General features: G+C 42.9%; 1 protein-coding gene across 2 annotated transcripts in view; it reads left to right on the plus strand.

Moving 5' to 3' along the window:
* Window positions 1-12224, plus strand: part of LOC138178206 (hepatocyte nuclear factor 6-like) — an 84374-nt gene that overhangs the window by 15306 nt on the left and 56844 nt on the right. The window lies entirely within an intron of this gene.

Consider the following 12224-nt stretch of genomic DNA (forward strand, 5'->3'; position numbering starts at 1 on the left):
TTCTCTGAAAAAAAGGGTAAGAATCAAACGAATGCTGTCCCGTTAGAAATTAACCAGTGTTATTTGGGTTTGGAACGAGCTGTCTGTTCGCTTTCGAATATCAATTAAGGATACATAGATTTCTATATTCTAAATTTTATAATACATCTAACATTATTCATTTTTTCAATGAACTTATATTCCTTGTAATTCGTTTTAGCTATTGAAAACGTTAAAACTTTCTTTTCATCGTATCTCACGATAAATATAAATATTCCAAAAATTGTACAGGGTTTAGTATTCCGATAGTCTGTGCATGACAAAGGTGAAAATATATACAGATACAACTGTCCAAAAATGTTAGGATGGTCATTGTTTCGGTTTCCAAATTGGAAAAAATTAAATATATAATAAAGATATAAAGATATGGGTATTTTCACGATAAAGAAAGTATATATACGCTTTTATCATATTAATGTTTTTATTAAAACATGCGTACAATTATAATAAAAATTCGCAACGTACACGAGATGTCAAGGTACTACAGAAGGTTGTACAGAAAAGGAGAACATTAAGATAAAGAGAAAAGCAAACTTCTAATTTCGAAAATATTTAAAATGACGGATGAATGATATATAGCTTCCTTTTTTTTTTTTTTTTTTTTTTAAAGGAAAGGGCATTATTTCATTTCCCTTATGAAATTATTTGTATCATTCACATTTTTATCATTATGGATGGAATCACTGTCAAAAATTACCGGAGTAACACGTCTTCGTCTCGTGGATCTAATAACGAGTTCGCTATAGCAAAAAATTGCACTTTTAACGTTCAAAATTTCCATAAATTTGCGACGAAAATTATATGATCGGCTAAAGGAAAGAAAGAAATCGAGATTATATTCCGTAGATTGAAATATGCGCCAAAAATTCAAATTCGGAGAGGGGAGCGCGCGATTTCAAGCGACAGAAGGAAAATCCGCGTTATCTGGCACAATTGAATTAATTAATCGGCCCCCGTTTTCTATCGATCTAGTCGTCATCGAGGCGTTGTGAATAATGCGAAGCTCCGTTGGGCGTGCAGTATTTTGATCCCGCGAATTGCTCGAGTTCTTCGGATCCTCCCTGAAAATATCGCAATCGATCATGCCCGCTGAAAATTCTGACTGGTAGCCGCCATCGATCGATCTTCGATCAATCCTCTACCTATTAACTACGACTTACCAACTTACGAAAAATTCCACCAAAGAGAATTCGACATACATTTTCACATTTACCGTTAACAAATTTAACTTTGCTGTCATCCTCGAATTTTTATATGTCGATTGCATTCTCGTTTCGACAAAGGAAAAGATTTCAAGAAAATTTGAATATTTAAACAATTTTTTTTAGCATATAATTGTAACGAGGAATATCGTATATCGATGATGATTATAATATGATAGCAATAAGCTAACGAAAGTTTTTAACGACGGAAACGTACAACTAGGTTAAAAGTCATGAAAAACGCACAGCAAAATTAACCCTCTATAGCACTATTTAATTTACAATGTACGTGCCTCCATCGATCTTCATTTTTGAAATTTTATTTTATTTGTCCTTTATTTAATTAAAATCCGTTTTATTTATATGTTATTTACCGTTTCAATCAAAGTGAGAGCCTAAGATCTATCGCGATCTTTATCTTTACAAGTAAGCAAAATTCCAGTTGTAGGGGGCTATAAATCTCAATATACGAATATTATCATCATCATTACCATCGCCATGGATTTAAATACTAATAATAAATCCATCTATACGGATCTCCACCTCCGCGTTTTGCAATCTAATCACCGATTCATCGTCTATGCCGTCATTTACTCCACTCAAAATCCAAATTCAGCTCCGTGCAACGACCGGCAACTAAAGAAATCTCGCGAAAAAAGAGCATCGTTCCCCGACGACCAATTCGAACTTTCATTTTTCCTCTGTCGTTGTAATAGAGAACGATGCCAAAGAAAAGCACAGAAGAGGGCGACTCGGGGAATGGGTAGAATAAAATCAGACTACCGGATACGGGCTCAAAAATCCAGCCTTCTCGTCGCAATTCGCGGAAGGAACGAGTCGGAGCTCGCTTCGATTCGGCTTGTAAGAAAGAGCCGAACGAATGAGAAAGTCTAACGTGCTCTTCTACCCTGCCGAAGTTTAATTAGGTGCGCCTGCTGCCTCTGTGTGCTTTTGTGTGTGTGTGTGTGTGTGTGTGTGTGTATTGCACGCGAGCCGATACACCACGGATTGCCAGTCTGTATCGAGGGAAATGGACGCTCGACCGGTGCGGTGGATACGCCGTCGGAAGAGGGTAGCCGGCTTAAAAGGACGGCTGGGGGTGGCTCTCTCTGGCACACGTACGCACTGGTACTCGTACATTACCGCGAAAAAGTTACTCCGATGACACACAAGCTTCGTTTCGTCTCGAGCTCGATAAATCAGCAGAGGTAGATTTGAAGTTTGTGTTTTTAATACTATAGCTAACAGAGTGACCAAACTGGTCAGTTGATAATTGAAATTTGATAGATTTAGAAAGGTACATTTGGAGGGATCTGAATGATTTTCGAATAAATGTTTCCTTTCTTCCTTGAACTACGTACATTTTTAGTTTGACATCATTTTTCAAAAACATCTGAACATTCGCTTATTGTAGACGAGATATATTTTAATTACAAGATTAGGGGTAAATCGAACCGCGATTTGTGCACATTTTTGTAACGACACATTTCATACAAATGCATAAACGTTCTTAATCCAATTATTAATTAATAAATTATTACGAAAGAGAGCTAATTTCACTACATGCTAACATATCACTCTTTCCAAACCACCTCCAAATCTTACCCGCTGAACAAGCCTCGCCCGTTTGCTTCGCATCCGATAACCTTTCCTCTGTCGTATACGACCACTATAATCATCGTCGTCTCCCTATACGCGAACTTTTGGCCGGCAATGTACCAGCGCGCGTTCGAGTGGCTAGATTCAAATGGACTGGTGCACACGTGTGCATCGAGGATGTACGTGGGCGATGGGGTGGTCCGGAGGCGGAGGATCACAGAAATGGACCGTTGCCTCGAGCACGAGTCGCTGCTATGTCACGAGGAGGCGGAAGAGGAGGAGGAGGTGGGAGGCGGAAGAGGAGGAGGGGGTGGGAGGCGGCAGCGGGGACGGAAGGGCTCGACTTTTGTACACGTCAGATTGAAATTTAGCGTAGGATTTGAATGAGGCGGCCGAAGAGTAGCGAGATTACCTTCCTCGTCCCGCTGCTTCGACGTGCCTCCTCGACGTTTTTCGTCCGACTTAGCCGTCGTTTCGACGCCGATCGATCCCTTGCCTTATACCACTCTCCCGATTCTCTATTTTCTCCATTTCCCCCCCTTTTTTTTTACAGCTTCTATCCGTGGCTGTCGTATTTTTTTTATTTATCTTGGTGGAACGTTGGATTAGAGACAAGTCGTCATTGGGAGCTGGAGATTCGTTTCCTTTATTCGTCACCTTGTTGTTTCAGAGAATGGTGGAATTTCGTGAAACAGGGTATTTTGGACAGGTTGGAGGTGGAAAGTTTCTTTTCCATCCGGTTTGTTAGGTGTTTTGTAGGGATAATTGGAGATATTTTACTTGGAAATAGAATATCCCATGTAAAAAAGATTAAGTCTGAATGGTTAGTTATTATGTTAAGTGCCACGTTATTTTAATGATTTCCACTTCTTAACCTTTTATTTATGATAAATATGACGATGTGCAAGATCCACGCAAGATACATGCAACGTTAGGCATATTATCCAAGTATCTGATATAAAATTCCAGTGTTTAACAGGCCGAAAAATCTCCGTGTGTTCATCGAACTGTTCACTGTATCTTGGAAAATCGCGCCTCGTGCGTTCCTCCTTTATTTACCAATCTCGTCAGACTCAACAGAAATTCGGTCAAATTTTTCCACTTCCACGACAGTCGCACAGAAATACTGTCAGCCGATCGTCAAGCCTTCCAATCGTAAGGTACCGATAAATCATATCGGTAGCGCTCCTCGAAAATATTCACTCTGACCAATAATTAGATGATTGCTAATGAAGTTAATTGCTATCGCACGCGGTTGCTACCCAATCCGAGCTCGCTACGAGATATCGTCGGGCATCGTTGACTAGTGTCAAACGCACGCCGCGAGCAACAATGTCGTGCGTTGCTCACCGTGCGACCGCGAAAATTCCAACCCCTTCCGCCCCTTTGTACCCTTTTTGCCGGTATGGTGATGCGAATACACGCGGAACAAATTTTTGGCATTTAGATAAACCGTCGTACGTTGAAATTCTTGTCTTCTCTCTACTGATTCGGCATTTTTCGATCGTTGAGGAGGAGTTAGTCTCAAGATGACAGTCTGCGCTCGAAGACGAGGACGCGGTGTACATAAAGTATTTAAACATGTCGGAGATAAAAGAACATCGGGATTTCCCGGCTGGAATGTTGGGAAAAACCCCAATACCCTAGTCCAGACTTTTACTATAGCTACACTTAAGTAATAAAAATAAGAAATAGTTCTAATGTTTCAATCCGGTCTTTATAACGATGGGTTCGGGCTCGAAGTGACATAGCGGGTCACTAGACGTAGCCACGGTCACGGGAGGGACGTGTACCTGACGAAGGTATGGAATGATTATATGGCCCTCATTAAGAACAAAGATTGACCCGAGAAGTGGGGACAGGAGTATATAAGGGCAGTTTCATTTGGATCGAGAGCTAGAGAAGTAGAGAGTTAGTTAGTCATTGTACGAATTACTGATTGAATTACTCGAATCGTGTATTTCGTTGATACTCGTCCTCCCGTGGACCGTGGATTCGTTATCGAACCTGAATCCGTGGTTACTATCATCTCGACCATCCTATCGCCGCTATTACTCATAGCCTCTTGTAGTGTCCACATTTGTACCAATAAACCGTAGCTACATCCGCGATGGTAAAGTAAGTAAAGGTTCATCGAACGCCCATAATTCCAATCCTTCTCCGACAAACATATATGAAAGATTGGTAATATTCTAACGTTAAAGTTCACCTTGCTCATCTTCGTATAAATGAAAAGATTCGTGAGAATGCACTATCCAAGAGGATGAACGCTCTCTAAGCGGCGCGACCGAAGATTTCGAGAGTTTCCTAAACTTTCCACGAAATTTCATCGGTGTCGCGACTCTTTTAAACTGCGCCAATTAACGCGGTGTGTTTCGAGGCAAAGTTTCGTCGCCCGTGAGAGGAGAGAAGGAGTGGAAGTAAAGAGTTTAAGCGGCCCTTAATTCGCGGGGTCGATTGTACGAAGGACGACGTGGGAATCAGGACGGATGTCTGGCGAAAAGTTTCGGCGGAGGGACACTTGTCTAATCAGATCAATTTTTCGATAATGAAGCGTTGTTCCCTTTTGTATCCGCCGGGGTGGACACTCCACGTGGGGTGGCGGATCGGAAATCGAGGTGGGACGCCTCGTCTCTGTTTTAAAATGTGTCTCGAAAGTCGTTAATGCCTTTAGAGCCTCTTCGTGTTTCCTAGATATCCGATGACCGATAGGGATGGGGGTTCTGACTAAGGGTAGCTCCGAGGATACGGAGTAGACGGAATTCCCTTTTGTCTTCTTCGTTTTCTAATTTTTACTAAATGCTGTAGAAACAGTTCTTTCATTTACCTTCATAAATAAACGAAGATATATACTATATCTATTTTCATGTAATCTCTCCTTGAAACTCGGTTGTAATTAGAGAGAGCGCAGTTTACACATTTTTATTAAACGCTTTATATCTCCTAAATATTAGGTTACAGCATATGAAGTGTTTGCTGTATCGATCTTTTATATCTCCTTTTCTATTAATATTTTCTTTTGTGCAACGATCAAGTCATGTTTTTAGTCAGATCGTAGTTCTATTTCAATGTAATTTATACATTAACAAACATTTTTGCAATATCGTAGTTTAGAAGACAGGGTATAGATACGAGTAAAATATTGTATAAGATCGTCTCGATCCATATCTTTCATACTTAAAAAACTTTCCACTTCAGAATCTTGTTTTTAGCTTAACGACCTCGAAAGTTTTCCCATTTTACAGATATTCCTCAAAGAACAAGCTTTCCTGTCTCAGTTTGACCATCAATGCCATCCTTATAAAAATTTCGACGAATTTTATTAAATTATGCTTGACGTAACATTTAAACTTTCTTTCTATATTTTTACCTTTCACTGGAACTGTAATCGCGGATGATTCCGTTCAATCGAAGAAAATAGCGGGATTCCCTCTCTCGGCGCGCATCTCTCTATAATACGAGGAACAAACGTCCCAGGGAAGATATCAGTGATTTTTCACGCAAAGGGGAGGCGACTTACCTCGCGGCCCACTAAATAAATGCGGTGGAAGCTCTTCGAATCAATCTTAAACCGTGCTCGCGGATTGCTTCGACGACGTTCGAGGGTTTAAGTGAGTTTGAACGACGCCCGCCCCCCTCCCCGAGTTCCCAACCCTTCCCTCGACTTTCGTAACCATGAACGCGGGTACGTGTGAAATATTATTGCGACATTTATCTCGCCGACACGGAGGCATTTCCGAGCAGAGATTCCAGGAGCGTAGAATTTTCTACGACGTGCCCCGGAATCTTCGATCAACTTCTTCGAGTATTTACGGAGATGGTAGAAACTTGAAAGGTGCACACCAAACGCATCTAGATTAAATCTATACGATATGCCCAACTTTTAAAGAAACATCCGTGGAAAAGATATCTTTTGATAATTCTTTGTTCGTCTGTGAAATTATATTAAGTTAAGAACAGAAAGTAACAGAACGTAGTTAACTGTTTTCAAGATTCGATGGGACGTTTTGTAAACGTTCTTTTACCACTTTCGCCTATGCGTCTAAATAGATCAGCCACTATTTCGTACTATTCTTGGTTAATTATAATACAACTTTAAACAAAATTATCTTACCGTGTTAGAAATCTGGTTATTTTGTTCCACGCGATCATTCATTTTACAAGGAAGCGCTCCATTCAAACAGCCCGATACATTTCCCGCTATTTCGTCGGAACTTGGAAAATTGACAGTCGTTATTGGACACGTGGAAACGGATACTCGATAGGCGAGCAGGGTCGGTCGAATTATTTAGTTACGTTGATTACAGAATGGCCGCGTTAAGGTCCGTCGAAAATGCGCGCTGATTAGACGGCTTTGTTATCGACGTTTCGAACGCTCGATTAACTGCGCTTCGACGCTCGAAAAGTTCGCATCGTGAAAATTGCACGACGCCCAATTGCCCAGCTGCCTTTTTAACACCCGGAGTATATCCCATGGAAACTTCTTTATTTCTCTCTTCGTGTTCGATATAACACCTTTGCTACTTCTCTCTCTGTCTCCCTCGATCGTCTGACGGATCAGCGAATTCAAAAGGATGAGTTTAATTTATCGATCTGATTATCGGTACGATCATTCATTTAAGATCGATTTACTTCGTTCTATTATTTGCTAACCTCGAAATGAATTTCACTAAATTATGCACCACGCAGCAGCTTTCCGCGTGTCTTAATCATGAGCAGACGCCGATGTTGATTGACACTCTCGTTCGATTAATCAGTCTCGCGAATTCTCTATTTGGTTCTTCGGAGACCAAATGATAAAAGAACGATCGCTGTTGCTGTAAATTCGTTGAATTGGAAGGTTCCAAAGTGCAAAATTAATCGGAGCAGAAGATTCTACACGGAGATGTAAATATTTGGAATATAACTGAAGCGAAGATAAGGTTTCCAAAATAGTAAAGTTTGATTTTTATGGAGATCCTAAACTCACAAAATTTCAATTAACGTAGGTAGCAGAAACTTAATAGCTGAAGTCAGACGAATCAACGCCACTGAAAATCGCCACTCGCTCGAGGAACTTAAAGAGGCAAATGGAAGGCAGAAGGAAATGATTCGTGGAGGCAGAGCAAGTATCGCGAGCGTAGGGTAGAAAATTCTGTGTAAGTAGGTAGAACCAAATAAGACAAAGTTATAGAGGGTCGAGTGGGGTGGTGTACGAGCTTGGGTTGACTGGGATGGTGCGATCTAACGGCGGCGACGTAGTTGCTTCTACCGAGTAGTTGTGTAACGGAGGCCACAGGGACGGCGACACGGACGATCGGAGGGTGCTGGCGGGGGTGGTGGTGCCTTTGTAACGGCGCGGGGCACCGTGCATGTAACGAGTTTCCAATAATGGCTCAGCTGCGTTACGCCATTGGCCGCTAGTTTCGTTGCCGGCACACAAGTCGAACCAAGAAACCTTACCGTCCACCCTGTCCCCTCGACAGCCCTCTCTGAATCTTCGATCTTTCGCGATTTCAGCACTTTGCACGACTTTTTGACCGTTTCCCTCTTCGTCTCTTTTATATTTTTCCTCTATATCGTGGCTGTAGGTCGTACTACGGCCGATCTCACTCTCGTTGACTCTCTTCTTCGTTGCTCTCCCATTGTCTGTTTATTAAATTTGTTTAAACGAGCCAAGAATTTCAAGGAGAAGTTTGCTGTTAAACGTTCGATTTAAAACATCGATTCGGTCTGATTGGTGTTTTTCAGCGCCGAAGCGGCGATTCCTTCCAATTAGGAGTTATAATTTTTGTTCTGCAGTCGAGTTCCAGGATCCCGAGCCACCACCCCTCTTTTCATACTCGCTTCCTTTCAGACCTCGGCCACCCTCGACTCTTTCACCTGCCTTATTAGACGGCAGTCTTTTCTTTACTTGACGATTCTTCCCCGGCCGTTGCTTCTAACCGGCAATTTTCTTCCTCGATCTTTCAACCCCTTTTCGAACTAGCTTCGACGTAACTTCGGCATCGATAGATCTTTTCCGCCCTCTCTCTCCTTCCTACCTTCATTTCACTGGCCATTCCTCCGTCTTTTCCTCCATCGAATTCCGTGGTTCGATTCAATCCACTATTTTCGTTTGTTGGCAATCTTTTCTTTCAGGATATTTCTCTCTCTCTCTCTCTCTTTCTCTCTCTCTCCTTCTCTACGTTCTATTTCGATCTTGACGAGTCGATCGTGTTCCTCTCGCGACTTAATTACCCCATTTCTTTCTTTCTACCAAGGATTCTCGTATTCTATGGAATTTTTCCGTTTCGGCTCTTTGATCCTTTTGTGTGTTCGTTTCCTCCACCGCGACTTTCGTCGAGTTCCTGGACTACTCTCCGCGCTCTCACTTCCGTTCACCAGTTCCTGCTAGTTTGGATCTAGACACGCGCCGCAGAGAGTTACGGTTGTTTAAATGGTTCCACCGCTCCTCGATCGATTTTGTGACTCGAGTGCAAGGTACACACGCTGCTCTCTTAGCTTGGAGCAACTGGACGCAACGATGCGGCTAATTTTCGACAGCAGACCGGTCTTTGACTTCGACGTGAAATCGCCCTACACGGGTTGTCGTAATGTAGCGGTGTTCGGGAACGATCAGTCGTTCATAGTGACGTTGGCCGATTCTTACGTGAGATCATCGAAGGCGACTCCTTTGAAGTTGCTAAAGTATAACTTGTCGAGTAAATTCCGTAGAATTTTAACATAAAACTATTTTAATAGAGTTTTAATACAATAACAAACTTATTGACAAACTGTAGGTTATATAACTTTTCGTAAGATTGTAAAGGAACATTAGATTGTTCTAGCATGGGTTGGATGTAACGTGGGTGGAAAGAAATTTTTATGGAATCATCCGAGTAAAATTTATCGAGTATAGAATCATAACGTACATCGAACATTAAAAGAGAAATCTGGTCTACAACTGTTCCAACGAATTGCAAGGAAATTACAAAGGCACGAATTAGAATTTTTTACCAAAATACGCTTTTTGAGCTTCGATTCCTTATAATTCCAGTGTCGAATCCAAAAAGTTCGCCTCAGAAAGCCATGCAATTGCATTACTGCATTTTCAAGCTAAGAGACCGCTAATCGTTCTCTTCTAGCTTCAAAATCCCTCCCGAACCCAGCTGCGTCCGATGGACCGAAACGAGATCGCTCCGTCTCGAACGGAGAACAATGTTCCTCCGGTTTCCGCGGCTAGGAGCCTCTACTTTGTCGCCGCGGAACGTTCGGTCATTGATTTACGATGTTGATTTATTAACCAACCGCCTCTCTATTCCCTCCATCCGTTGCTGTGTTCTTCCTTGCCTCCACGTAGCCATCGTAGTCTCGATGCTGGAGATCCTCTGGTCTCGAAACGATCCTATCGTTTCGTTTCCTATCGGCGGTTAGCATTACGCTATTATTTCGTTCCGCGCGGTAATTGCACGGTCATCGTGCAACATTCGACCGGGCGAAATTATCGGTGCTCGCACAATAAAGAAGAGGCCGAGGAGAGGGAGCTATAGCAGTAGACAGACCGTAGCAGAGATTACACGGTGAATAGAAGCTATCTGCTATCGCTGCTCGTCGCTGCTCGTAGTGTCTCCAACGAATAATATATATACATATATATGGTTGGAAAGGCAATTACCGATCGCACAATGCCTTGATTCGTTGGTAGCCGAATCGTATGCGGGAAAGAAGCCGATGCAACCTCTCCATATCTTCGACGGTTTCCACGTCGATGGCGAAACGGCCTCGACAGACCCCGCTCTGGAACAATTCGAGGAACGTCTCCAGGAAACGATGAAACGGATTATCGACTCTCATCGTTGGTGGGTGGGTACTTGTCGCACGAAGGCAACCGCACGCGACAACAATAACAACAAGAATAAGAGAGGAAAGGACGGAGCAGAGCAGAGAGCAGTCAGGACGAAACGAACCAAATTCATGCATCCCAGGCTTTTAACGAGTACCGAGTGCCGTGGCTCGCTACGTACGGGATTTCTTGGCCGACTTTCACGGCTATTATAAGCTCGAGTATTTTCATTATACATTTTTTTTCTTCCTCTTTCTCTACGGCCACTTCGCATTGATACGCCTCCCTCTCTGTTCGCCGCTCCATCCTCGATGGATCCCTTTTCCACCCTACCGATACAGCGTCGCGGATCGACGTAACGATCCACTTATGGAAAATGCCACGGCAGAAGAAGAAAAGCTCTTGTCGCTTCTACTCGGACATCAGACCATCCCAATCACCTCCTCCTCTTCTCTCTCTCTCTCTCTCTCTCTTTCTCCTTTTATCTCACTGCTTCCTCTCTTTCTTCTCTCTCTCTCTCTCTCTCTCTCTCCTTCCATCTCCGCCGCATTCTCTCTATTCCGCCTTTTTTCGGAGAGAATCCTCTTAGTGCTCTGGTGGCTGGTCGTCTTCTATACTATCGAATACCGTCCCGGTTTATAAAATCGCGCCTGTCCTCTGCATTTACATAGATTGCCCACTTTGTCCTCCTTCTTCGACTTCTTACACCCTGCTGGTTGCTTTCGTTTCATTCCTTGATCGTGATAATTTTTCTTTCCGTGGTAAATGGTCGAAATTTGAGAATATAGCAGATATTATTTGAACTACTGTAATATCATTTGGAATCGGGAAATCGTATTAAGTTGAAATAAAAGGGCGAGGGTGTCGTTTCAACGATATTCTTCGCCTTGCGACTACGAATTATCTTTCTCCGATACATATTTCCATCGAAACATGATGTGTTGATTGAGAAAGATAAAAAGACAGAGAGAGAGAGAGAGAGGGAGAGAGAGAGAGGGAGAGAGAGAGAGAGAGAGAGGGAGAGAGAGTTGGAGAGAGAAGCGAGGTAAAGAGAGACGGCAGCGTAGCCAGGCCGTCGTAACGGGAGCATCCGACCGCCAATTAATTAGCCAGTTAATTAAACATTTAGACGCCGCTGGCGGTCGCCTAAAATTTAATTCGGCCATTAATTAATGCAGCCGCGGCGCGCGGGCGGCGTTCGAACGGAGCAGCGACCAGCTCGACTGGGGTATAAGGGGGTGGTAACGGTGGGCGGTTGGGGGGATGGGAGGAGGACAAGCTGGAAAATGCATTATTACCGAGGCTTGGTTCTCAGGTATTCATATTTGGACAAAACCGATAGAGAGCTCGCGCTTATCGGCAAATTTTTCTAGCTGGAACGCTTAACGAGGAAGGGAGAGCTTCGATAACACCGTGTATCGGACGAAGGCCTACATAGGGGGCCGGTACGCCGAAATGGGAAGGGTAGAAAAAAATATTAAGCGAATAAAAAGCGAAGGAAAAAGGAAAGGAAGAAAAGCGGGAAACAGGGAAAAAGAGTCAGAGAGTGGCAAACGAAAAAGAAGGAACTCATTAACGGG

The sequence above is a fragment of the Bombus flavifrons genome, chromosome 3 (assembly GCF_040668555.2).
Source record: "Bombus flavifrons isolate JBK064 chromosome 3, iyBomFlav1_principal, whole genome shotgun sequence".
Lineage (NCBI taxonomy): Eukaryota > Metazoa > Arthropoda > Insecta > Hymenoptera > Apidae > Bombus > Bombus flavifrons.